The 24,712-nt window shown below is 47.4% G+C and overlaps 1 protein-coding gene across 1 annotated transcript in view; it reads right to left on the bottom strand.

Moving 5' to 3' along the window:
• The window catches only part of PIK3AP1 (phosphoinositide-3-kinase adaptor protein 1), a 73,300-nt gene extending 65,750 nt beyond the window's left edge, over nucleotides 1–7,550 (bottom strand). Inside the window, exon 1 of the mRNA XM_077822219.1 lies at nucleotides 7,127–7,550. The gene's annotated coding sequence lies outside the window, so the exon portion shown is untranslated. The remainder of the gene's footprint in view (nucleotides 1–7,126) is intronic.
• Nucleotides 7,551–24,712: the final 17,162 nt, after the last annotated feature.

The raw sequence follows: 24,712 nt of genomic DNA, 5'->3' as shown, positions 1-24,712 counted from the left end.
GGTAAAACAGAGCAGGAGACGTACAATTCTCCCCGAAGTTGTTCAGTCACAAATTTAATTAACACTTTTTTTTTAAACGAATGTCATCAGCATGGAAGCATGTCCTCTGGAATGGTGGCAAAGCATGATGGGGCATATGAATGTTTTGCATATCTGGCATGTAAATACCTTGCAACGCTGGCTACAGAAGTCAGGTGATACTGTAAATAAGAAGCAGGCAGCATTATCTCCTGTAAATGTAAACAGACTTGTTTGTCTTGGCGATTGGCTGAACAAGAAGTAGGACTGAGTGGACTTGTAGACTCTAAAGTTTTACATTGTTTTATTTTTGAATGCGGTTATTTTTTGTACATAATTGCACATTTGCAAATATTGTAATCAAAAATAATAATATAAAGTGAGCACTGTACACTTTGTATTCTGTGTCGTAATAGAAATCAATATATTTGAAAATGTAGAAAAACTTCCAAAAATATTTAATAAATTTCGGTCGGTATTCTATTGCTTAACAGTGCGATTAATAGTGATTAATTTTTTTTTAGTTAATCGCGTGAGTTAACTGGGATTAATCAACAGCCCTAATAAAAATATAAGCACTTTGAAACTTTGGCAATGTGCTGAGTAGAAACCAATCCATTTGAATAAGCAGGAGCAATTGCTCTGAAATTTCATTCATAGTTTCACCCGCCCGGCAAAAAAGAACCAGGAAGGCCACGCACTTCCTCACTGTCCTTCCTGCACGTGACATGGGTTTATGTGGTTTCTGCTACTTTATTTCCCACCCACAGCTAAATTGAGCCATTTATAGCACATCAGCCTGTTTCCTGTAATTTAAGTCTGATGAGGCCTTTAGATCATGGGAAACTTGTAAACTAGTCCTCTCTCCAGGTTTGTGATCATAAGGAGGTAAGCGAACCCAGTACTGAGAGAGACCCTGGAGTAAAACAGATGATCAGTGCTATTTCATAGCCTGCTAGGGTTAAAAGTTTCATAGCTTGTTTTCCCACAGCTTTCAAATGGCACAAATTTATTTCTGGCCCTGGTGGTCCAATGTGTGATTCCTTAAAGGCTTTCACGAGTCCCTTAAATGATCAGTGATTCCTGCTGTGGTCCACGACTGCCCACAGCACGTCCAAGACCTTGGAACAGTTTAATTTTCAGTTCATTCACTAGCTTTCTGAACCACGTTCAAGTTCTTCACCTTCAAGTTTCTGCAAAACTCTTGCCCAATCTGCATCTCTGCTCATTTCCTCCTGCTCACCAGCTCCTCTCCAGCCTTCCTCCTAGCTTCCTCATCCTATTTCTCCCACCTCTTTTGTCCGTGCAAGACTTCCTTGGAAACACCCAGAAGCCACCCTCACCTGCATTCTCTTGGAAGAGTACTTTGTGTGGCGTCTCAGCACTGATCCCCCCAGACACCTGCACTACATCTCAGTTCCACTCTTCCTCTATGTCTGACGTGTATTGTTGGAGAACTTTAATTCATTTTCAACTAACTTTGGGCAGAGTCCCCATTCCAAGCAAGAAGCCACTAACCCCCTAGTTGCAGTTGACTTTCCCAGGTTTTGACCTCTGAGCTTTCACTCGGCTTACAGAAAGTTTTGTGAAATGAGCTAATCAGTAGGTGTTGTGGAGATCAGCGCTCTGAAAGTAACTGGAACGCTCCATATCTCCTTTAGTTAATGTTTGTCAGTACTCAGGAGCCATACCATTCTAACTAAGCACATCACCTTGCTCCCACCGGCCTCTGCAAGCATGCATCATTAGTCACAATGCAGTGTTGTTGTAGCCATGTTGGTCCCAGGATACTAGACAGACAAGGTGGGTGATGTAATATTTGTATTGGACCAATTGCTGTTGGAGAGAGAGACAAGCTTCTGAGTTTACACAGACCAGAAGAAGAGCTCTGTGTAAGCTCAAAAGCTTCTCTCCTCTTCAATACGAGCAGTGCAGAGTTTATCATCAGTAAAGCAAAACAAGAGCGTCTCCTTTTCTGACTTTCTACAAAACTAGCAGAGCAGTTAAAGTAGCTTGTGGCCTGTGAGGATAGGGGCGGTGGTCTGCAGCACTGTCCAAACGGAATCACATTCTGATAGCTGCACTTGAAGCAATACTGCAATCCCCAAAACACAACGTGACCATGCTGACAGCCCTTCTTACCCTAGCGCAATGTTTCTCAACAACCGGTCCATGGACTGGTGCCGGTCCCTGAAATCTCCCTGACACAGGTTAGGAAGGCAGCAAGCCGGTCCCTGGTATCAGAAAGGTTGAGAGAAACTGCCCTACAGCCGACAGATAGTTTGCTGCCAGTTACTTGTCATTGTGAGGCTCATTATTATATGTGCCAGTCAATCCCTCACGAATTCTCAGTTAATAGACAGTTCAAGCGTTCCCTAATTACTCTGCCACGGTTTTAGTTTTTTGTTTTATGCAGGTGCTGCCATTGCAGTGCTGCGAGCATGTGCAGGAGGTGTGCAGATATGTGTCAGAGACATGAGTACATTTCTAGTGCGTCCATAACTATAGCAATAGCACCTACAGGCCTCAACCAACATCAGAGCCTGTTCTTCTAGGGCAAACCGTGGCTCCCTGCCCTGAAAAGCTTTCAATCGGAACAGAAGACAGGGTAGGGAAGGAGGCAGAACAGCAGTAATAAATTGTAGGCCATGGCACAGAATGGTTAAGTGACCTACTCAGGATCATACAGGAAGCATGTTGCAGAGCCTGGAGTCGAACCCAGCTCTCCTAAGGCCCAGCCAATGCCTTAACCACAAGGCCACCCTTTCTGATAGGTAGGGTGGCATCTAGCACTAGGGGGCATGGACTGTGTATCTACACCATGTTTCGCTAGAGAAGATGTCAGTTCTCAAAACGAACAGAACTGACTTCACCTAAACCTCATGACGGGTTCTATTGTGTCACGGTAGAATCAACTGAAAGGCAGTTCTTCACCATTTCACCCAAAGAGGAACTATGTACTATTGTACACCTGGGGATCTCTTCCCTTTTTAAATAAACATAAGAGCAGCTGGTCCCCTGGTAATTCACAGACTTCACATGAGATAAACATTTCTTGCCCTGAAACAAGCACACCGTGGACAGATTTACAACTCGTACTATCAGGCTGACAGGAACCCTGTCTTGAGTCCTTTAGAACTGTGTCCCGGCCCACCATGCGCTCCAAACAGCCTCAAATTCCATCACGCAAGTTAGACCTCAGTGGAGTAGGGTTTCTGTAAATTTAATGTTAAAATGAGCCCAGCTTAACAGATACGATACTGCTTGGAGAAAACTAGGAAAGACTCCCTGGTGAGAGCTGTATAAATAAAATAAAATATAGTTAACACTATATTTTCTTCTGCCAAAATATTTAGCAAAGGTAGAATGAAGCCCATTGGTGGTATATGCATTTGAGTTCAAGTAAGGCAACCGAAGAAAGGATGGACCATTTTGATTATGTAAAAAAGTCAGTTAAAACATGATCTGCCCTAAAAATCATCATTAAATTGTACTAAAGGCTGCAGGCAAATAGCAGTGATTTCAGTATGTTTGCCTGGCGTATTGAAAGGCAATCTGTGGAGCAAGAATTAAGGTTGCACTTGAAAAAGCCAGACTCCTAGTATTTTACCAACAAGAAATGTACTTGTATAGCAGTTGCTACTTTATGGCCATATACCTCACAAAGCGTTGTACAAGTTCCCCATTAGATAGTGCAGAATACAGAAAGGAATCATTTACCTCATCATAGAGGCTGGTTCTGAAAGGTGTCAAGGGCATTTGGCATTTTCCAGCAGGTTCTTGGCACCTCGCAGGATCATCCCCAATTCCCGTGCCAGCCAGGTATCCAACTAATTAGATAGAGCTAGCATGTCTCCACATGTGTCCCATGTGTGCCCAGATGATTACACTAGAGCGCTTGCACGGAGAGTGAGAGTTAGGGTAGTGAGATCCCCGCATTATATAAGACAAGGCCATTGGCACACAGTTTCAGTACTCTGCATGCCCCAAAGTGGCAAGTTGGTGTCTCCGGGACACAGTTCCAGTGGGTGGGTCCCTTCTTTGGAGAACCGTAACCTGGATGGTTTCCAGCAAACGGGGGTGTTTAAAACCTTCTCCACAAAGTTAAAATCCGTAGTTTGCACTTGATTGACTCAAGCGTCTTTAACCTTAATTCCACCTTGATTGCTAGTGAGCATTCCCTTGGGTTTTTATCGCTGCCATAATGTGAGACCAAAGAGTGCGGAAGAGGCTGTGGGCTTCCCTCTTCCTCAGGGCTGCAGGAGAGCAGCCTCACTAGGGCACACTTCCTAAGTTCCTGGTGATGGGAGCCTGTCTCCCAATGACCTTGGGAGGCACATGGGAGTAGGGCTCCACTGGGATAAGCAGATCTGCCCCAATTGACTCAGCACATCTGCGTCTCCCCATCCCCACATCCCTCTTTGCACCCACCTCTTTGCACTACCCTAACTCTCCCCTTAGCATCCTCACCCCAAGCCTAGGGTCCTTATGCCCCACTCCCAAGACTTAATGCCTGGGTACTGTCCAAAGTGAGACAGCTCCAGGGTGTGAGGAGGAAAAGGCAGATGCCTCAGAGGAGGATTTTGGCCTCCTGTTCTCCCTTTGGGTGTCTCCATATACATGCAAAAAGAAAAGGAGTACTTGTGGCCCCTTAGAGACTAACCAATTTATTTGAGCATAAGCTTTCGTGAGCTACAGCTCACTTCATCGGATGCATTCAGTGGAACCACTGAATGCATCCGACGAAGTGAGCTGTAGCTCATGAAAGCTTATGCTCATATAAATTGGTTAGTCTCTAAGGGGCCACAAGTACTCCTTTTCTTTTTGCGAATACAGACTAACACGGCTGCTACTCTGAAATCCATATATATGCTGTATGTGCCAAAAGGATTAAGAAAGAGCGCTTGCCTGGTCCTGCTTTGAACGGGGGTTGGACTAGATGACCTCCTGAGGTCTCTTCCAACCCTAATCTTCTATGATTCTACGATTTGACAGGAGGGAGTCCCACTGCTAAGAATCACAGGTTTGTCTACTACAGAAGCCACCTCTTCCCCCATCGCTTTGCCACTCCCTCAAAATGACGGGAGCCAGAGGGTCTGGGGGAAGAATGAGGAGAACCGGGCACTTGGAAGGAAGAAGAGATAAGTAGGAGTAGCTCCTTCCCCTTTCCTGTTTGCTTCTGCACATCTGCAGGACAGGACAAACCACAGCACGTCTTTGGAGAGCTATTGGTCCCCTTCACAGGCCTTGTAATTAATATTGTCCCTTTCACTCCCCCATTCCCCGTAAACATTCTTCCCCATCAGTCAGGCTGCACCTTGAGATGGATCAATGCATAACAGAATCTAGAGGCTCCTGTCTGCCCCCATTCAAAGGTCATCGGTCTCCAGCTCTGACATGCTAATGTAAGATTGCTGGAGCTAACGATCTGTACCGACAGTCCAAAACCCACGGAGATAGTGACTTTGGAAATCAATTTAATCAGCTAAATATTGGTGCTCTATTCAGCCAGGGGAAGGCGCTACACTAAATTCTGTTTGCTGCTTTTCCTTGCTGCAGAATGGCAAAACAATTGGTAATGTCTCTAATTTCAGGGTGCAATAATTTTGCTGCCTTTGACCCCATTCACATCAAGTTTAGAAGAACAATTTATACCTTGGCCCTATATCTAGCCTATCAATTTTGAATCCAAAATGATTTCTGTGAATTTCAACAGAGGGTCCGCACTCAGAGGTGTACTGCTTGAATTATAACTTTAACCACTATAAATCAAAGAGACAGAACTTTTTAGTGTAGATAAGCCCTACAATCCTATGATGTGCCAATGACCCTCAACAGCCATGGAGATTACTGGTGCTTAGCGCCTTGTAACACTGGCCCTGAGTTGGCCCCCATGTGGCACTGTGCTTGACTTTAGGTCAGAGGCTGACCACAGAAGCCCACAACAGTTACTATGATTTGGGTCCATAAAAACTTGTTCATGGCTCTCTCCTAGCAAGATCCCCAGAGTTCGGGGTAGTTTAGACCTCGTCAGAACTTTGTGGCTCAGGCCTCTCTAGTTTAGAGTCCATTACCACTACTGCACTTCAAGAATCTCTCGCTCTTGTGAACTGAAAGGGGAGTTGGTCATTTCAGACTGCTTGCCTCAGTATAGTGCCAGAGGCATCAAGGTGCAATTTTGAACTGCTATGACTATGCTAAATACACCTGCAGTGGATTTGTAGCCAGTGCTGGCGTCTTCTCTATTGCCCAGCTTTTCCAATGCTGCTGCACCTATGATTTCAAGGAGAGTACTGAACAATATACTGTAGAGCAGGGGTGCCTAACCTACAGCCCGCAGGCCACACACGGAGTATTTCACAAGGCCCCTGGCCTGCTTCAACACAATATACTAACGGCCAATTCATTAACTTTTTGTTGGCATGTGTACATCATTTTAGTTTACACAAGGGTGTAAACAGACAATACTGTACACAGAAACAACCTATCTAAACACATACGAAACAAGCTGAACTTAAAATATAAATCGATACAGGTAACTTTAAATCTTATTAAAATATATAGACTCTGTTTGGCCCACACAAGATGGTACTTAGGGTGATGTGGCCCTCCCCTGCTGTAGGGGACAATCATACACTGGCTCCTGTAGGAGGGACAAGGTAACCTAACGGAACAGCCTTCAATTTGTTATGCGCCTGGGTCAGTCTCACTGCAGTGCAGAATGGGCAGAGCTCTGAAGACATGCTAGCTTCCCAAACATTCGGCAGCACATCCCATGATACAGGCAACCCTCAAATATCAAGAGCTAAGATGCCAGCCAAATTCCAAAATGCTTTGCAGATTGTTGGGTGTCCCTCGTGACATTGAGCTGGTGGGTGGGGCGGAGGAAAAGGGGACCAGAGAGTTCCCAAACCTATAGAGGATTATAGGCCAGGCTTTATTTTTATATTTCAGAATGTGTGACCAGCTCCAAAGGGGGATCAGTAATAACATGCACCCTTCCCCCAACCAGGGGATTGGACTAGATGACCTCCTGAGGTCCCTTCCAACCCTGATATTCTATGATTCTATGAACCAAAGAAACATGAATCCCAGCCTGCCACCTTACCTTCTGAAATAGCCTTCTTGACCGTTGCAATGTAGGCATCTGGCTCATCATCATAGGTGAGCTCTTTCCACTGGGCCCAGTCCCTGAAAAACCCGGAATAGTCGTCACAATCCGCCGCTCCGCAGAACAGCTTGACCACTTTGTGCGGCGGCCTCAATGCTTCCTGCAGGCTTGAAAGGACGTCAGGGAGGTAAAAGTTCTGCACCAGCTCGGCAGACAGCAACACAATGATGCATCGGCTGCTGCTGAATCGGTCGAACTCCTCAGAGGGAACAGCAGCCCCGTACTCCACTTCGTAGCTCAGAACCCGCTGCTTTCGGACATGCCGGCATGACAGGAAGAGGTTTTGAAGGTACTGACACCATTCACTGGCATCCCTGGCATATACAATCAGCACGTTGCATCCCCCAGCGCCCCCTGTGCAGATGAAAGGTGAAAGCAGAGAGAAAAAGTTTTAAGCTCTGCAGCCAAAATCTTACCTCAGTTTTGAGCAGAGAAGCAAATTCTCGTGTCTTCTAATTTGCGAAACGAGCAGAACCTGATGGGACATTAGGAGAGCAGATGCAGAGAGAATGAACAAGTGGCATTTGCATTCACAGAGCAGCTGTAAGGATAGCTAAACTTGTACTTGCATTTCCTGTTCTAAAATCTAAGTAGTAGCTCTTCCATTCTCTCAAGTCACCCTTGCAGGGGAGAGGGGGATTTCCGGTCCTGTTTTGAGTGAGACAAGTCACGGGTGGAAATTTTCAGATTGGGGAAGGAGGGGTTAAAGAGTCTAATGGGGGAAAAAAAGTCCCCCTTTGGGTGAAAACTGAATTCAAATTGATGACAGGGATTTTGCAAATTTGTAAGCGTGCCCTAGAAGTTAAATGCTCAGGAGAAGGAGTCAGCACTAAATAGAGCACACCTAGAAAAAGAAAGACCTTTATTCAGACAAGGTGTCTCAAGACTTACGGGAAGCTACCAGGGTCTTCATGGGGGCCAGGCATTTGCTCACTTCTTAGCACCATGCAGACGCCTGGGCGGCATGTGCATGTGTGTGTAGCTGAAATGAGTCAGCTCCGTCCCCCAGAGCCTGCAGTACGGAGCCACAACAGCAACCCCATAGTTCAGGCTTCAGATCCTCTCCTCTGCAAGCCCAGGTTTGACCTCCTCTCCTTTAACTTCCACAAAGGAAGCTTTTTGCCTGAAGTTTGGCGGATTAAGTCCCTGTGCGTGGAGAGAAGGAATCGACATAGCAAACACTAAAACTCAGCCTTCTGGCAGCTCCAAAGCATCTGTCAGTATTACAGCCAAAGCCTCCTATCTCAGGAGAGCCCAGGCCTCTCCACTATTTGTTTCATATGCGTGCTCTAGAATATAAGCACTCCTGATTGTGAGGAAAACCTTGAAGGGTGAGCCAAAGTGAACCGATGCAGTGTTATGTCCCCACGTCCAAAGAGATCCTTAAAGTATGAACTTCCCCATTCACCAAAATGGGGCACTGACTCTAAAACGTGAAGATTACAGTTCAGTTTTCATTGTTAGTTTCAGTGCTGTTCATTTTAGCTGGATGTTTCTCCTAATCGGCCTTTCCTATGCTCCCAACCTGCCTCTCAATGTGTCCAAACCCCCAAAGCACTCACCCCCATCAGGAAAAAGTAAAAAAGCTTTTATCAAAAACTAGGTGTCAATCTCTGGTTTCGTTAAGCAAAACTTCTGGTCATCTGGGGACACTGTAAGTGGGAATTTATCAAGACAGGTGACTGCAAAAGTTAAATGTCCACATTTAATTCATTAATATCAAATCAAAATTAAGCAGCCTCAGAAGGTTCCACTGTGCTGCTGAAGCCAGGAGCCTTGCAGCAGAAATTAGGTTCAGCTGGCCAAAGTATGCAGGGCCTTCATCATGGCTTGTGCGGAGGGCTGAATTAAGGCAGACAAGTGCCTCAGTCTGTGGGTCCCAGTCATGCAATGACAGACAAACCATTATTTTTCTTCTAAATTGAAGTTGATTCTAACCCTTATGGCTGAGAAATGAGGTGTGACAGACAGGCTCTAGCAGTGGCAGAAGCAGCAGCCATTAGATTCAAACAATTAATGAATCATGCCCCAGCTACAATGAAGACAGAGTTATAAATGAACTACTCGGACAGCTGCATTTCTCTGGGAAGATGCAGATCCCAAAGCATATGAGAGCTGGGGACATTCTTAGTTGATAGGATCTAACTTTGGAACAAACTCCCAGATGAGCAAAACCGGAATCTGACTGTCTTTAGGAAACACTGCAAAACTTTCCTGTGGCTTTTAAGTTGTGCGAGCATTTTGAGGCTGCACCAGTGCAAGGACACAAGGGAACAGGGAGCCTCCTTCCTCTAGCACTTGTGCACAAGATGCAGTCATAATTTGATAGCCAGTACATTCAGGCTACTAGCTCTATTAGCACCATTTACCTCTACAGAGGGGGCATAGCTTGTGACCATTGCACTGCGGTGAGCAGCTTCGCAGGGAGGCACATTACACCTGTTGGTGAGTACATGTCAACTGTGCCCTGCACAGCCATAATTCTCCTCGCCAGCCTCCCTTTCCCCCTAACTGACCTGTGCTAGGGTAACGAATGTATGGATTCCACAAGCTCTCCACCTCTGAACCAAGGCTGCAAAACGTTAACTTGTTTAGCGTCAGTGGGATGGAGGTGTTGAACATGTAAGTGTTGGTCCACAGAGAAACAGAACCAAGGAAATCCCCTTGTGTTATAATCAATGCTTTAGCACTCTGTTTATACAGACATTCTTAAGTCAGATGTGACTATTTTAAAGAAAACTAAACCTCAAGCAGTCTAGAAATAGTCAGTTAAGACGTCAGCAGCAACCATCCCTACTCTTCACTCACTTCCCCTTCTTGCCAGTGGGAAAACACAGAACTTACTACACTGGATCCAACCTGTGTCCGTTTGGCCCAGTACCTAGTTCTGAAGCATCAAGCACATAAGAATAGCCACACTGGGCCAGACCAAAGGTCCATCTAGCCCAGTATCCTCTCTTCTGACAGTGACCCAGAGGGAAGGAACGGAACTGGTAATCATTAAGTGATCCCATCCTCTGTCGCTCATTCCCAACTTCTGGTAAACAGAGGCTAGGGACACCATCCCTGCCCATCCTGGCTAATAGCCATTGAAAAGCACCAGCCAGTGCCAGAGAAAAGTGCAAGGAATGGGAATATATGGCATAACCTGATCATAAGGTGAGCTAACACGCCCAACATCTGTTAAAGTAAACACTCAAGGAATATAAACCCTCATGCTTCCAGGCACAAGGCAACAATTATGAGCTGTGCCTTAATAAGAAAATCCACAGTTACAGATCTAGCTCTTTTCTCCTAGTAAGCTCCTATCCTCATGTGTTGGCAGTGAGTTCCACAGGTTAGTTTGCATGATGTAAAAAGAGAGTAGACCGTACGTGTTTTTAATTCTCATTTTGAACAAATTCATTTCCCTACCTTAGATTATGATAAAATAAAAGAACTTTGAAGTCTTGTTTATGCTTCTGGTACTGTTTAATTTCTGCATTGCTCAACTGAGAGAACAAAAAGCTGTTTTCTTTTACTTTATAGAAAGACACTCTGATAGCTCCAACCCATGTTCAGCAGCACTGCAATCACTGCAGGAGCATATTCGTTTTCTAAGCTTATTTTCATTTCATGGAAAGATGTCCACTTGTCATAGGTTTTGCAAGAGCTTACATGTACAAGATATAAGCTTTGTGCCAAATTTGAGCTGACGTTACCCCCATTTAATGTCTACCCTGTAAAACACACTGCATTGCAACATCATTCCATTTTGCATGATAAGATTATAAGTATCAGGGAGTAGCCGTGTTACTCTGTATCCACAAAAACAACAAGGAGTCCGGTGGCACCTAAGTGGTTTTTTACCCACGAAAGCTTATGCCCAAATAAATCTGTTAGTCTTTAAGGTGCCACTGGACTCCTTGTTGTTTTGATTAAGACTATAAATTAGCCTGAAAGCCCCAGCTGAGATTGGAGCCCCATTGCATTAGGCACTGTGCAGAGACAGAATAAATCTACATTGCAAATGAAGGTGTGATTAAAATGTGGTACACATACCCCCATTGGCTTTGATCTAGCTGGCATGGATAAGAATGGTAGTGAGGATGCGGCAGCACGGGCAAACTGCCTATGTTTAAGCCGACCGGGGACTCTAGGTACGTATCCAGGGTCCGCACCAGGGTCTGTGCTGCCACGTCTTAATTGCTATTGTTACCCATGCTGGCTAGATCAAAGCTAGTGGGGGTATGCCGACCCCTGCTCCAATCCCACCTTCGTTTGTGGTGTAGACATAGAGTCCCTGCCTCAAGAAGCTCACAGTCTAAACAAAGGCTAGGAGAGGGAACTCCTCAAATTCACCCATGCTATAAATTGACTAATTTCAGTGGAGCTAGAGCAATGGCTGCATTTGGCCCATCATAGGTATTATGAGTCGATGAAGTGCTCTGGGATCTGTCTGGATGGAAAGCATAAATAAAACCATTATATTTTTCAGGGAATCAAATATTGGTATTTGATAGAGGATCCAATTTTCCTCTTGTTGAAAAGAGTAGCCAGTGACTTCAAGTGAAGCCATAGCATATATTATATAAAGATTACATTAATATGAATAGGTCCGAATCCTTCAGAGTGAGAGCGCGTCCAAGAGCTGCGGACTACTCTCATCTCCCAGTGAGCAAATGGGAATTAAGGTGCTCAGCACTTCCCAGACCTATTGGGTTTAAGTTGTACAGGAGCTAAGCATGCATTCTCTCGTTGGACTGCGTAACAAAGCAACAACCCGTCTCAATACTAATCGCCTCAATAATTATTAACTAACATGTTATCAAAGGTTTACTGCACCCGGAAACCAGCACTTTATTTCAAGTGTCACAAGCAAAATACAGGGAAATAGCTGAAAAAATAACCAGATAAAAACCTTGTAAGCAAGATCTCAGTGATAAGAACGTAAGATTGGCATTAGATAGTGTGTGACCCTACAGCAGTTCTGCTTGCCACCGAAAATCTCCTCTTAGAACCAGATTTTGTTTAATGAACAGAAAGTAATTTTTGGTATCTGCCTGCCTGTCCCTTGAGACCTCAGTCTGAATTATTTTTACATCACAAGGAAACATGCATCAGTGAAACACTAAAGTTGCTTCACATCATTGAGATGGCACGTTTTTTCCCTTTTAGAGAAAGAGAGAAAAAGCACAAACACGTAATTTCCCCTGCAATAAGGGGAACTTGCACATTCAGTGCCAGCAATGAAGGCTTACACAACAAAGACCAGATCCTGCTCCCATTGGAGTCAATGACCCTAAGCCAATGGCATTAAATTTTAGCCATAGACTTCTTAACCAGAGAGATACCAGTTTTCTTCTACCACAGCCTACGATAGGTTATAGGCTACCTTGAGCTGTTTGGTGCAGAGGATCATGACAGACAAGGCAGCCACGTGGATGGGAGTAGAGTGGCATTTAATGGGCACTGAAAGCTTATCAAGACACCATGGAAGGCCCTGCCATGTGGCTGGGCACTGTGGGAGACAAAGCAAGGGGATGGATGTGTTGCCTAGGTGATTTTCCACTTTGAAGTATGCCCAGAGGTTAGGAGCGTTGAGTCAGCACTATGCACCTCTCTTCTCCCCACCTCCTCCCCACCGGCCGCATTCAGAGTGGGAAGTAGCAGGGTGAATATTGCCTCTGCTAGCAAAAATTGCATAGCCCCATGACATCAGCCTGAGGGAAGCAGGCTGACATGGAGGAGCCCAGGGAGCTTTGTGAAGGCCTGGGCCATCTATGAGGGTTGCAAGGTAGATCTTGAGGACCCGCCATGGGTTATGGGCTGGAACCTCCTGCCCAATTCCACAGGGGAGAACGGGGTGTGGTACTGTAAAGTGCCCCAACACACTGCACTCCCCCATGTAATGCTGTGGAGGAAACACTGCACCACGTGTACCATTCCATCTTACCCATATCAATACGAATTCACTCATTCTGTGTGATACACATTAACCCCGCTTAGGCGCAAGGGTATGTCTACACTGCAATCGGAGACAGGGTAGGCATGCTCACGCAGCACTAGCTTTAATCTAGCTAGCACAGCTAAAATAGCAGGTCTGGCAAAACCGACTTCAGAGCAGCCTGTAGAAGTTTGCCTGGAACCCTAGATAAACACTCACATTGCTAGCCCCTGCGGGGGTCCATGCTGCCATGTCTGCATGCAATTTTTAGCAGTGCTAGCAAGATTAAGGCTAGTACAAATCTGCCTGCCTACACTGCAGCCACCAACTTTGACTTAGCTATAGCCTAAGGGTAGGGCTTCACTCAGATTCTCTAAACTCAATTGTAACCACAGACACAAGCTTGTGGACTTGGTGTTTCCCAAGCCTATGCTTGAGCGTCCACACTGAATGTAAACCTGGGCTTACAATTGCTGGGCTTGGGCCTCAGAGCTGTGCTAACGTGTCCATGCTGCACTACACGGGCCTTCTGTTTCAGGGCTGTGGCTTGAGCTGCATCCACACTGCAAAATAACAGGGCTTGGACGTGAGTCTGAGCAGGACTCAGGCTCTGACCCACCCCTCTAGCAGGGTCTTTGGACCCGGGTCCTGAGTGCTGAGGGCGAGTCAGACTGATTTGTATATGGACGAAAAGGGGGCTTGGGCTCAAACCTGAGTAAAAGTCTGCGCTTAGTGTGCAGTGGGGACATGCCCAAAAAGGCCGGGGGAAAGGAGGCAGGATTACAGTGAGCTAGCTAATAACCTGCACTTATCTTGCTGTGCAAACTTTTTGGAAGTGAAGACGTAGCCTGCGAAAGAGTTACAGTTGGGTTTCTTCCCCAAGGCAATATCCAATGGGTGCTGTTCCCAACACTGCCCCCACATGAATTGCACCCTTCTTTCCTTCCCTTTGGACAGCATTAACTGTGGCATGCAATGAAACTGCTTAACATAAGCATGGCTATATTGGGTCAGACCAATGGTCCATCTAGCCTCCTTGCACGTGCCAGATGCTTCAGAGAGTATGAACAGAACAAGGCAATTTCAATCCTTCCCCTGTCACCCAGTCCCAGCTTCTGGCAGGCAGAGTATTAGGGGCACCCAGAGCATGGGGTTGCATCCCTGACCATGCTGGCTAACAGCTACTGATGGACCTATTCTCTGTGAACTTATCTCATTCTTTCTTGAACCCAGTTATAGTTTTGGCCTTCACAGCATCCCAGGTGGTGAGTCCCACAGTCAATCCACAACGATCGGGGGCAACAAGACAATGGGCAAGGGCTGAGTGCTAGCCAGTGGACCTTTTGGGTGCAGAGATGGAGTTCACTCACCCTGCATGACCCAGCCCAGGGCCTCTGACTCCAGCAGCGTCGCCAGCTGAGCCCTGTGGCCAGGGGCCAACTTTGAAGAGCACTGGTGGCCGGGGGGAGAGCCAGGGGATGAAGCAGGCAGTGGCACTAGCTTGCAAGCAGCAGATCCCTGGGGCGCAGGGGCTGGCCGGAAGGCAGCAGTTGCAGCGGCCAGTCCTGGGCGCAGCCAGCTATTCTCCAGAGTCGGGGATGCCCAGCGCTCACACGGGGGTCTCACCGCCGGAGAACCTACGCAGCCATGGCCCCCCGCTTTCCCTCCCGCTAGCGGGCACGAGGCGGGCAGCCCGGGCCAGTCCCGCATGGGGAGTCCTTAGAAAGCCCGGGCAGTGGCAGGCGCTTCCCCCTACGCAGTGAGCACCCCCGAGCGGGGGGTAGGGGAGGCCGCGGACGCCGGGGGTCCAGAGGGGAGCGCGCCCGGGGAGGGACCCCGGCAGGAGCCCGGCATGGTCCGGGCTGGGGGCGCGGTTCCCGGCGGGGATCCGAGCCTCAGGGGTGGCCGTGCGGGGAACCTACCTGGGCTGGCCATGATCCGGGGCTTGGGCGCCTTCACATCCCCGGCAGCGGCTCCAGGCCAGGGCGCTGCCGCCGCGGGACGCTGGCTGCACCCGGCAGCCTGGTGGGAATTTCCTCCTCTGGCCACTTCCTCCGCGAGGCAGCGCCGGGGGCTGCCGCCCTCCCCTCGCCGCGCCCGCCTCGCCTCGCCTCGCCCGGCTGCAGCCGCGGCCCCACCGGGGCAGAACGGCCTGAGCGCCGGCTCCTTCCCTGGGAGAGCGGCCGAGCGCCACGGACGGCTCCTCTGCAGCCCCCGCCAGCCCCCTAATGCTCAACCCGCAGCCAGCCACGCTCCACTCGCTGCTTCGGTGCCCCGCTCCCAGCCCCGTCCGGCCCCCTGCAGGCAGCGCCGCCGCTCCTCCCGGCCTCCCTCCCCAGCACGGAGCCTCAAACTGCCCCTGGCGAACCAACAGACCCTCACCAAGCCCCGGGCCTTTCCCCGCCCTGGCACTACCCTGGCATCGCAGCCGGCCTGGGCCCCCAGGGCTCCCTTCCTGACTTCCCTGAAGAGGGCAGATCCCAGCCTTAGCTGTCAGCGGTGTTCCTGAGAGCTTGTCTGTACAGTGAGGGGAACCAAGGGGACTCAGCTGGTGTAAATTCCCACCCTCCGTGGTGCAGTTCTCGTCTGTGTGGGCACTTATTTCACACGGGGGCCCTCTTCCAAAAGCAGGTGTCCAGGCATACCTGAACTGAAACAGCCTGAGCCTAAAGCGATATGCATCCTTTAATTAAAGGTGGCACTTTAAGCCAGTTTAGTTAAACCAGCACATGCCTTGTTCTGGGTTAAGAGTGGCTTATTCTGCTTTTGTTTGAACTGATCTCTATTTGACTTTGACCAAGGCTATATCTACCCTACATGTATGCCAGCATAGCCCTACCGTGTAGGCACACATACACCAACAGAAGGGGGAATTCAGTGGGTCTAGGAACACCACCTCCCAGAACAATGTGAGCTATGCCAACTAGCAGAACCCTCTTCTGCCAGCCTAGCATCAGGTACACTGGGGGTTTTGGGAGCTCGGTCACAGAGGGGAATGGATTTGGGCTTGATTTTTTTTCAACACCCTGACCAACAAGTTTTAAGTGTAGATTGGGCCTTAATTTAAGTCAATGAGAGGTCAGTTCAAACAAAACCAATATAAGTCACTCTTTGCCCAAAATAAGAGGGTCCATACAGGGGTCTGCACTGGTTTAACTAAGCTGGTTTAAATCACCCCTTTATTTTAACTAGTAAGACTCAGGTTGACAAACCCCAGTACCCATCCCTTTCCTTGTGGTGCTGTGCCGGGAAGAGCAGCAGTGGCATTGCGTGTGTACAGAAAGTTTTGCTTTGGATTTTGTTTCCAATAGAAGCACTGATTCCCCCATCTGACCAGATTCTTAGAGCATGGAACTAGGGGTGCAGGGGGTGCTGCATCACTCCATGGCTTGAAATGGTTTCCATTAGATCCAGGGTTTACAGTTTGGTTTAATGGCTCTCAGCACCCCACCATACAAATTGTTCCAGCACCCCTGTCTCAGAGTGACCCCTGTCATGAGGATGACGAGGCATAGGGTCACAGGTGTGGATGGGAAGGGTTCGGCAGCTGAAAGGAAGATGGGAATATAAATAGGGCACACGTTTCTCCTCAAATAAGGAGAATTCTCTCTCATCGGCCTGCAGGTTTGCCTCAGGAGAGGATGAATGTTTTGAGTATTCAGGCTCACTATATTCAGGCTGTTTTGGGAAAGTAAGGGTAGGAAGTCAGCAAGCAGCAGGCCTGCTTGTGGGGATAGAGGAGAATTTGTCCTTCAGATGCACGTGCACTTGGCCTGTCTACCAATGCCATCATTTCAGCGGGCAGAGAAGCTCCATCAGAAGTTTACAAAGAGCAGTGACCCTAAGACAAGCCCTGAAAGAATGGAACAGCCACATCAGACCTGTGATTAACAGTAAGCAGCTCAAAGCCACTGCAGTCACACCCATTCACACTAGGCCTGAATTTGACTTAGTATCTGACTAAATGGCCCCTGGTCTTTTAAACAGACTCAAGAATCTCCTTCCCTTCCAGTCCTAAACTCTTGTGCAGTATTGCACCATCTGTCCCGTTTCAGCTCCGCAGTGGCTGCGTTTCAGAAGCAGATCTAGAAGCTGACAGAAGTCACTTCCAGTTTGTAAAGCCCTTTAGGAAGAAAGACACCTACCCACCCCGCAGGGTGGAACTCTACTGGTGAGGGATTATGCCAGCAATTAATTAGGCCCAGTGTTATATGTTTTTGTTTCAAATGAATAATCCTGGCCCAAGGAAGAGGAAATAGTGAGCAGTTTGTACATGAACACTACGACATTCACTCCCCTTCCCTCGCACAATTTACAGCTAAATTCTTGAGTATGCATTTGCTAACCCCATATCCTGCATGGGTACGGTTGACCTGTATACCTTTCAGTCCAGTGCAGTGATGCATGTTCCTTTCTAGTGGTAAGAGCTCCCTCATGTGTTGACAGGTTGTAGTTCATTAACAGAACTGGCCGCTCATTTAAACATCACTCTCCTCACCTTTCTTTTCTGAAAAAAGAAAAGGAGGACTTGTGGCACCTTAGAGATTAACCAATTTATTTGAGCGTAAGCTTTCGTGAGCTAGAGCTCACTTCATCAGATGCATAAAGTGGAAAATGCATCCGATGAAGTGAGCTGTAGCTCACGAAAGCTTATGCTCAAATAAATTGGTTAGTCTCTAAGGTGCCATAAGTACTCCTTTTCTTTTTGCGAATACAGACTAACACAGCTGCTACTCTGAAACTTTTCTTTTCTGGACACTAAACATCTAACCCTGTTCTTCATGGGCAATCAGGGGAATCAGGAAAGTGCACGGAATTAGCAATTCCTATGTGTCTGCTTGCCTGGGAGATGTTTGGCTCTAGGAGAAGAAGTTCAGCAAGCAGGGAAAGTTAACTTTGCCCCACAACAGGAGAGTTAAAAAGGACCCATCCCAAGATCTTAGTCACCTGCTCCAGAAGGAATTCTTGGTCTCCTGCAGTCCTATTGACACTGAGCTCCCACTAACTGTCAGTTATTACCCTTTGCATGAAGTACGTCTGCCTCAGTTCCACCATTTCCTCCCTTATAAATTACTTGACCCAAATCTGCCTCCTTACTCACTTGTCTCCATGAAGAATCAGCCAGTCCCACACTAGAAGACCCCTTGGAAACACGACTGCTTTAATGTTGTTCAGTCTTGACTAACTCTGGCCACTCCTGATCTCCCCCTTTTAAGAAGGGGAGGCTTTTCCTCCTCTGTGATTTGCATGCACTGCAACCAAAAGCCAATTGGACAGGAAAGGAATTTGACCTGGGCATGTGTGGAATCCAAGTGAGCTAAAGGCCATGAAAGTGGAACTAAAGAAGGGCCATTGAATCCTACTCACCAGCTGATGGTGTTTAGTAAGCTGGTATTCCCCTCACTTTGTGGGGCACTGCATCACAGTTATTGCCTCCATCTCTATCCCATCTTAACTCAGGACTCCCAGCTGGTGCTAACCAGAATGCTGGATTCCGATCTCTCTTCCTCCCACCTCTGCAAGACTGCTTTCTGTCATTACAGTGGCAGCACTCCATGTCAGTTGTCTCTTGCCTTTTGCCACTGCCTTCTCTATAGCCCAGCTCTCCAATCCCTAGTATCCAGAATGCTGCCAGCCATCCTATTGCAAATAAAGAGAGGTGACCCCATGACACTCAAATTTCAGTATTCCAGAATCTTGAGTCAAGATTCCCTCCTCCTTTTTTAAAAATGCTCAGATTTGTTGCAAGCCAGCCTCAGAAGTTCTATTCAACGTGTCTCACACTGACCTCTCTCCCTTTTCATAATCCTGCTGCTGATAAGAAAGGCCTCTCATGGTATCTCCATTTTGAACAACAGCTCTTTTCTAGTGTGAGAAGGAACCATCCCTTCTCCCTTGCCTATGCCTCTTTTGTTTTGGGTCTTTCTTGAACTCCATCAAGGACACTGAGCAATAGTTTGGCCTGAGATACTAAAATAAAGTTGCATTGAAAATCATTGGCTGTCTCACTTCAGAGATGTTAAAGGCTCCACAGAGTCGATCAGTACCATTTACTGTCACTGATGTCAACCTCATGGGAAGAAGCGATACGAGTAGAGTTGGTCAAAGTTTCCGGCAGAATAATCCTGTTGGAAAATGCAGTTTTGTCTAAACTGAAATGTTTCACAGGAATGAGTCAGTTGACAAGAGTTGACTGGAAAATAGCAACGAGTTGTCTTTGCTATATTAAAATACTGGATATTATATGTAACATTTTATTTTATGCATTGGCATTACTGAAACAAAGCATTTTTACCTTATTAAACCAATCTGATAGTCCTAAACTGAATTTTTTTGGAATTTGATCCATGGAACATTTCATTTTTTTGTTCCAATTTAGAACAAAAAATAAAAAATGTTGGAATCTTCTATGAAACAGAAATTCTCTTTTCCTACCAACTCTAGTTACAAGTTCCCCCAAAGGCCAAGAAACTGGTACTAGAAAAAAGAGGACTTACACATGTGCTGTGTCATATGGACATGCCAGTAATGTCTAAGCAGAGTTGCATGTCTACACTTACCTCTGGAGTGATCGATCCAGCGGGGGGTCAATTTATCACATCCAGTGAAGACGCGATAAATCAACCGCTGAGCGCTCTCCCATCAACTCCAGTACTCAACCAGAGTGAGAAGCATAGGCGAAGTCGGCTGGGGAGTGTCAGCAGTTGACCTACCGCAGTGAAAACACCTACGTTATTCACGTAGCTGAAGTTGCGTAACTTAGATCGATCTCCCCTGCTCCCTAGTGTAGACCAGACCTAAAAGGTTCTAATGAAAGGTAGATTTACCACCCCACTCTCCAGCAACATATTTAACTTTAATGTGGAAGATTAACTCCTCGTGGCAAGTAGTTTTGCTCTGATTTAAGGAAACAGAGCAAGTAGTGTCAGATAAAGAATTAAGTGACTTGAAAGTGGTAAGCATCTAACATTTCCCCATGTGGGACAGATTAAATCTTTACTGTGAGTCACAAGCTTCCACAATGACCTTCCACACAGGATAGTCCAAGATGAATGAGCAGCAGTGAAGTAGTTTGGGTTGACATTTAGGAGCTAGGATTCAGAGTTAACTTACTATTAAGACAAATGTAGCAGTTTACACCTCAGCCATTATTTCAGACTGTCCTTCTACAGACTCAGGAGACAGGAATGCATGATGGTTGTGTTCAGAAGAGTTACTTTGCTGAGCATCATCAAGGTTCTTTCTTTGTTGCCCTTCTGCAGAACAGAAATAAATGTCCAGGGCCTTGGAGGTCAGCTTTCTAGGGGAGGAGAAATTATTGATGTGGAGTATGAGTTTATTCTACACATAATTTGTTTATTTTCACATACCCACTTGTCTTAGAACAGAGGTTGTCAAACAGCATGCAGGCAAAGCCCTCACCCGGAAATCCCAGCCCAACACTAGTTCCTGGTTTCCAAGGAATAACTGTGCCACAGGCAGAGAGCAAACTCTCCGGCTGCTCTGCCCAGCAATTTGCAGAGCCCAAAACCATACCACACAGCATGTCTTCCCAAGACTGACCATTTGCTTTCACACTAAGAAAGGACTCGGGAGAACACCATCACCTGATAATGCCTGCTATAACAGTATAGAAGAAAGAAAATAAGCATAAAGGGAACCATAGTCTCGTTAAACCCAGTCCTGTGATGCCAAGTGTTGGGCCCAGCCTTCCCAAAGACATTCTCTCCTCCAGCTTCCATGGGGACACTCTTACAGCCTCTCTCCTGAGCACTTGTGCAAGGGAAGGTGGGAGGCTGAGCTCGAGTCAACCTCTTGTTCAATGAGAACAGCTGGGACTTGTCTATATGCAGAGTTGCACCAGTTTAACTTCAGGTGTTACTTTAAAACAGAAGTGGTTTAGTTGGTGAATCTCCAAATGCCTGAGAACTGAGAATGCCTGATGGGGCAAAAAACATTGTCGCAGGTAGTTCCGGGTACATGTCGTCAGGCCCTCCCTCCATCCCTCCCTCTGTGAAAGCAACGGCAGACAATCGTTTCGCACCTTTTTTCCTGAGTTACCTGTGCAGACACCATACCACGGCAAGCATGGAGCCCACTCAGCTCACTGTCACCGTATGTCTCCTGGATGCTGGCAGACGTGGCACTGCATTGCTACACAGCAGCAGCAAACCATTGCCTTGTGGCAGCAGATGGTGCAATAGGCATGAAAACCATCCCTATCGTGTCCGAGGTGCTCCTGGCTGCCTCAGTAAGGTCGGTCAGGAGCACCTGGGCAGGCATGGGCGCAGGGACTAAATTAGGAGTGTCTCAACCAGGTCATTCTCTTTAGTCCTGCAGGCAGTCCTATTGCACCATCTTCTGCCGAGCAGCCAGGAGATGTGGATGGCTAGCAGTCCTACTGCACCGTCTGCTGCCAGCCAAAGATGTAAAAGATAGATGGAGTGGATCAAAACAAGAAATAGACCAGATTTGTTTTGTATTCATTTGCTCCCCCCTCCCTCCCTCCATGAAATCAACGGCTGACAATCGTTTTGGTGAGGTCTGTCAGGGGCACCTTGAAAACTTTAATGGAGATTCAGTCCTGCCTGAAATACCAGAGGGAAAGATAGCTTAGTGGGTTGAGCATTGGCCTGCTAAACCCAAGGTTTTGAGTTCAATCCTTGAGGGGGCTATTCTGTGTGACAGTTATTTTTGTTTCTCCTTGATGTAAAGCCACCCCCTTTGTTGATTTTAATTCCCTGTAAGCCAACCCTGTAAGCCATGTCATCAGTCGCCCCTCCCTCCTTCAGAGCAATGGCAGACAATCGTTCCATGCCTTTTTTCTGTGCAGACGCCATACCACGGCAAGCATGGAGCCCGCTCAGATCACTTTGGCAATTAGGAGCACATTAAACACCACACCCATTATCCAGCAGTATATGCAGCAGCAGAACCTGGCAAAGTGAAACCGGGCGAGTAGGCGACGTCAGCGCGCTGACGAGAGTGATGAGGACATGGACACAGACTTCTCTCAAAGCACTGGCCCTGGCAATGCAGGCATCATGGTGCTAATGGGGCAGGTTTATGAGGTGGAACCCTGATTCTGAGCCCGGGAAACAAGCACAGACTGGTGGGACCGCATAGCGTGGCAGGTCTGGGATGATTCCCAGTGGCTGTGAAACTTTTGCATGCGTAAGAGCACTTTCATGGAACTTTGTGACTGGCTTTCCCCTGCCCTGAAGCACATGAATACCAAGATGAGAGCAACCCGCACAGTTGAGAAGTGAGTGGCAATAGCCCTGTGGAAGCTTGCAACACCAGACAACTACCAGTTAGTCGGGAATCAATTTGGAGTGGGCAAATCTACTGTGCGGGCTGCTGTGATGCAAGTAGCCAACGCAACCAAGATCTGCTGATATCAAGGGTAGTGACCCTGGGAAATGTGCGGGTCATAGTGGATGGCTTTGCTGCAATGGGATTCCCTAACTGTGGTGGGGCCATAGACGGAACATATATCCCTATCTTGGCACCAGAGCACCAAGCCGGCAAATACATAAACCGCAAGGGGTACTTTTCAATGGTGCTGCAAGCACTGGTGGATCACAAGGGATGTTTCACCAACATCAACGTGGGATGGCTGGGAAAGGTATATGACGCTTGCATCTTCAGGAACTCTGGTCTGTTTCAACAGCTGCAGGAAGGGACTTTATTCCCAGACCAGAAAATAACCGTTGGGGATGTTGAAATGCCTATAGTTATCCTTGGGGACCCAGCCTACCCCTTAATGCCATGGCTCATGAAGCCATACACAGGCAGCCTGGACAGTAGTCAGGAGCTGTTCATCTACAGGCTGAGCAAGTGCAGAATGGTGGTAGAATGTGCATTTGGACATTTAAAAGCACGCTGGTGCAGTTTACTGACTTGGTTAGACCTCAGAGAAACCAATATTGCCACTGTTATTACTGCTTGCTGTGCGCTCCATAATATCCGTGAGAGTAAGAGGGAGACGTTTATGGCAGGGTGGGAGGTTGAGGCAAATAGCCTGGCGGCTGGTTACACGCAGCCGGACACCAGGGTGGTTAGAAGAGCACAGGAGGGTGCAGTGCGCATCAGAGAAGCTTTGAAAACCAGTTTCATGACTGGCCAGGCTACAGTGTGAAAATTCTGTTTGTTTCTCCTTGATGAACCCCCCCCCCGCCCCTTGGTTCACTCTACTTCCCAGTAAGCTAACCACCTTCCCCTCCTCCCTTCGATCACCGCTTTCAGAGGCAATAAAGTCATTGTTGCTTCACATTCATGCATTCTTTATTAATTCATCACACAAATAGGGGGATAACTGCCAACGTAGCCTGGGACGGGTGGTGGAGGAGAGAAGCACCAGGAGGGGTGGTGGAGGAGGGAAGGACAAGGCCACACAGCACTTTAAAAGTTTAAAACTTTAAAACTTATTGAATGAAAGCCTTCTGTTGCTTGGGCAATCCTCTGGGGTGGAGTGGCTGGGTGGCCAGAGGCCCCCCCACCGCGTTCTTGGGCATCTGGGTGAGGAGGCTATGGAACTTGGGGAGGAGGGCGGTTGGTTACACAGGGGCTGTAGCAGCGGTCTGTGCTCCAGCTGCCTTTCCTGCAGCTCAACCATACGCTGGAGCATATTAGTTTGATCCTCCAGCAGCCTCAGCATTGAATCCTGCTTCCTCTCATCATGCTGCCACCACCTTTCAGCTTCAGCCCTCTCTTCAGCCCGCCACTTACTCTCTCGTTTTTTCCGCCTTCTAATCTTTGCTAGCCTCTGGGAAGGAGAAGATCCTGTGATCCTTGAAACACAAGCAGCTGATGGAGAAAAAAAAAGGGAGTGGGGTATTTAAAAAGACACATTTTATAGAACAATGGGTACACTCTTTCACGGTAAACCTTGCTGTTAACATTACATACATAGTACATGTGCTTTCATTCCAAGGTTGCATTTTGCCTCCCCCCACCACGTGGCTAGTCCCTTCCCGCTCCCCACTCCCCATGGCTAACAGCGGGGAACATTTCTGTTCAGCCACAGGCAAACAGCCCAGCAGGAATGGGCACCTCTGAATGTCCCCTTAAGAAAAGCACCCTATTTCAATCAGGTGACCATGAATGATATCACTCTCCTGAGGATAACACAGAAAGATAATGAACAGGTGTTGTTTGAATGCCAGCAAACATACACTGCAATGCTTTGTTCTACGATGATTCCCGAGTACGAGCTACTGGCTTGGAATGGTAAAGTGTCCTACGATGGTGGATGGAATAAGGCTGCCCTCCCCAGAAACCTTTTGCAAAGGCTTTGGGAGTACATCCAGGAGAGCCGCAAATGCCAAGGCAAATTAATCACTAAACATGCTTGCTTTTAAACCATGTATCCTATTTTAAAAGGTACACTCATCAGAGGTCCCTTCTCCTCCTGGCGGGTCTGAGAGGCAACCTTGGGTGGGTTCGGGGGGTACTGGCTCCAGGTCTAGGGTGAGAAACAGTTCATGGCTGTCAGGAAAACTGGTTTCTCCACTTGCTTGCTGTGAGCTATCTACAACTTAATCATCATCATCTTCCTCATCCCCAAAACCTGCTTCCGTGTTGCCTCCATCTCC

Source organism: Eretmochelys imbricata, chromosome 7 (assembly GCF_965152235.1).
Source record: "Eretmochelys imbricata isolate rEreImb1 chromosome 7, rEreImb1.hap1, whole genome shotgun sequence".
NCBI lineage: Eukaryota > Metazoa > Chordata > Testudines > Cheloniidae > Eretmochelys > Eretmochelys imbricata.
Note: the sequence above shows the minus strand (reverse complement) of the source record. Positions and strands in the feature narration are given on the sequence as shown.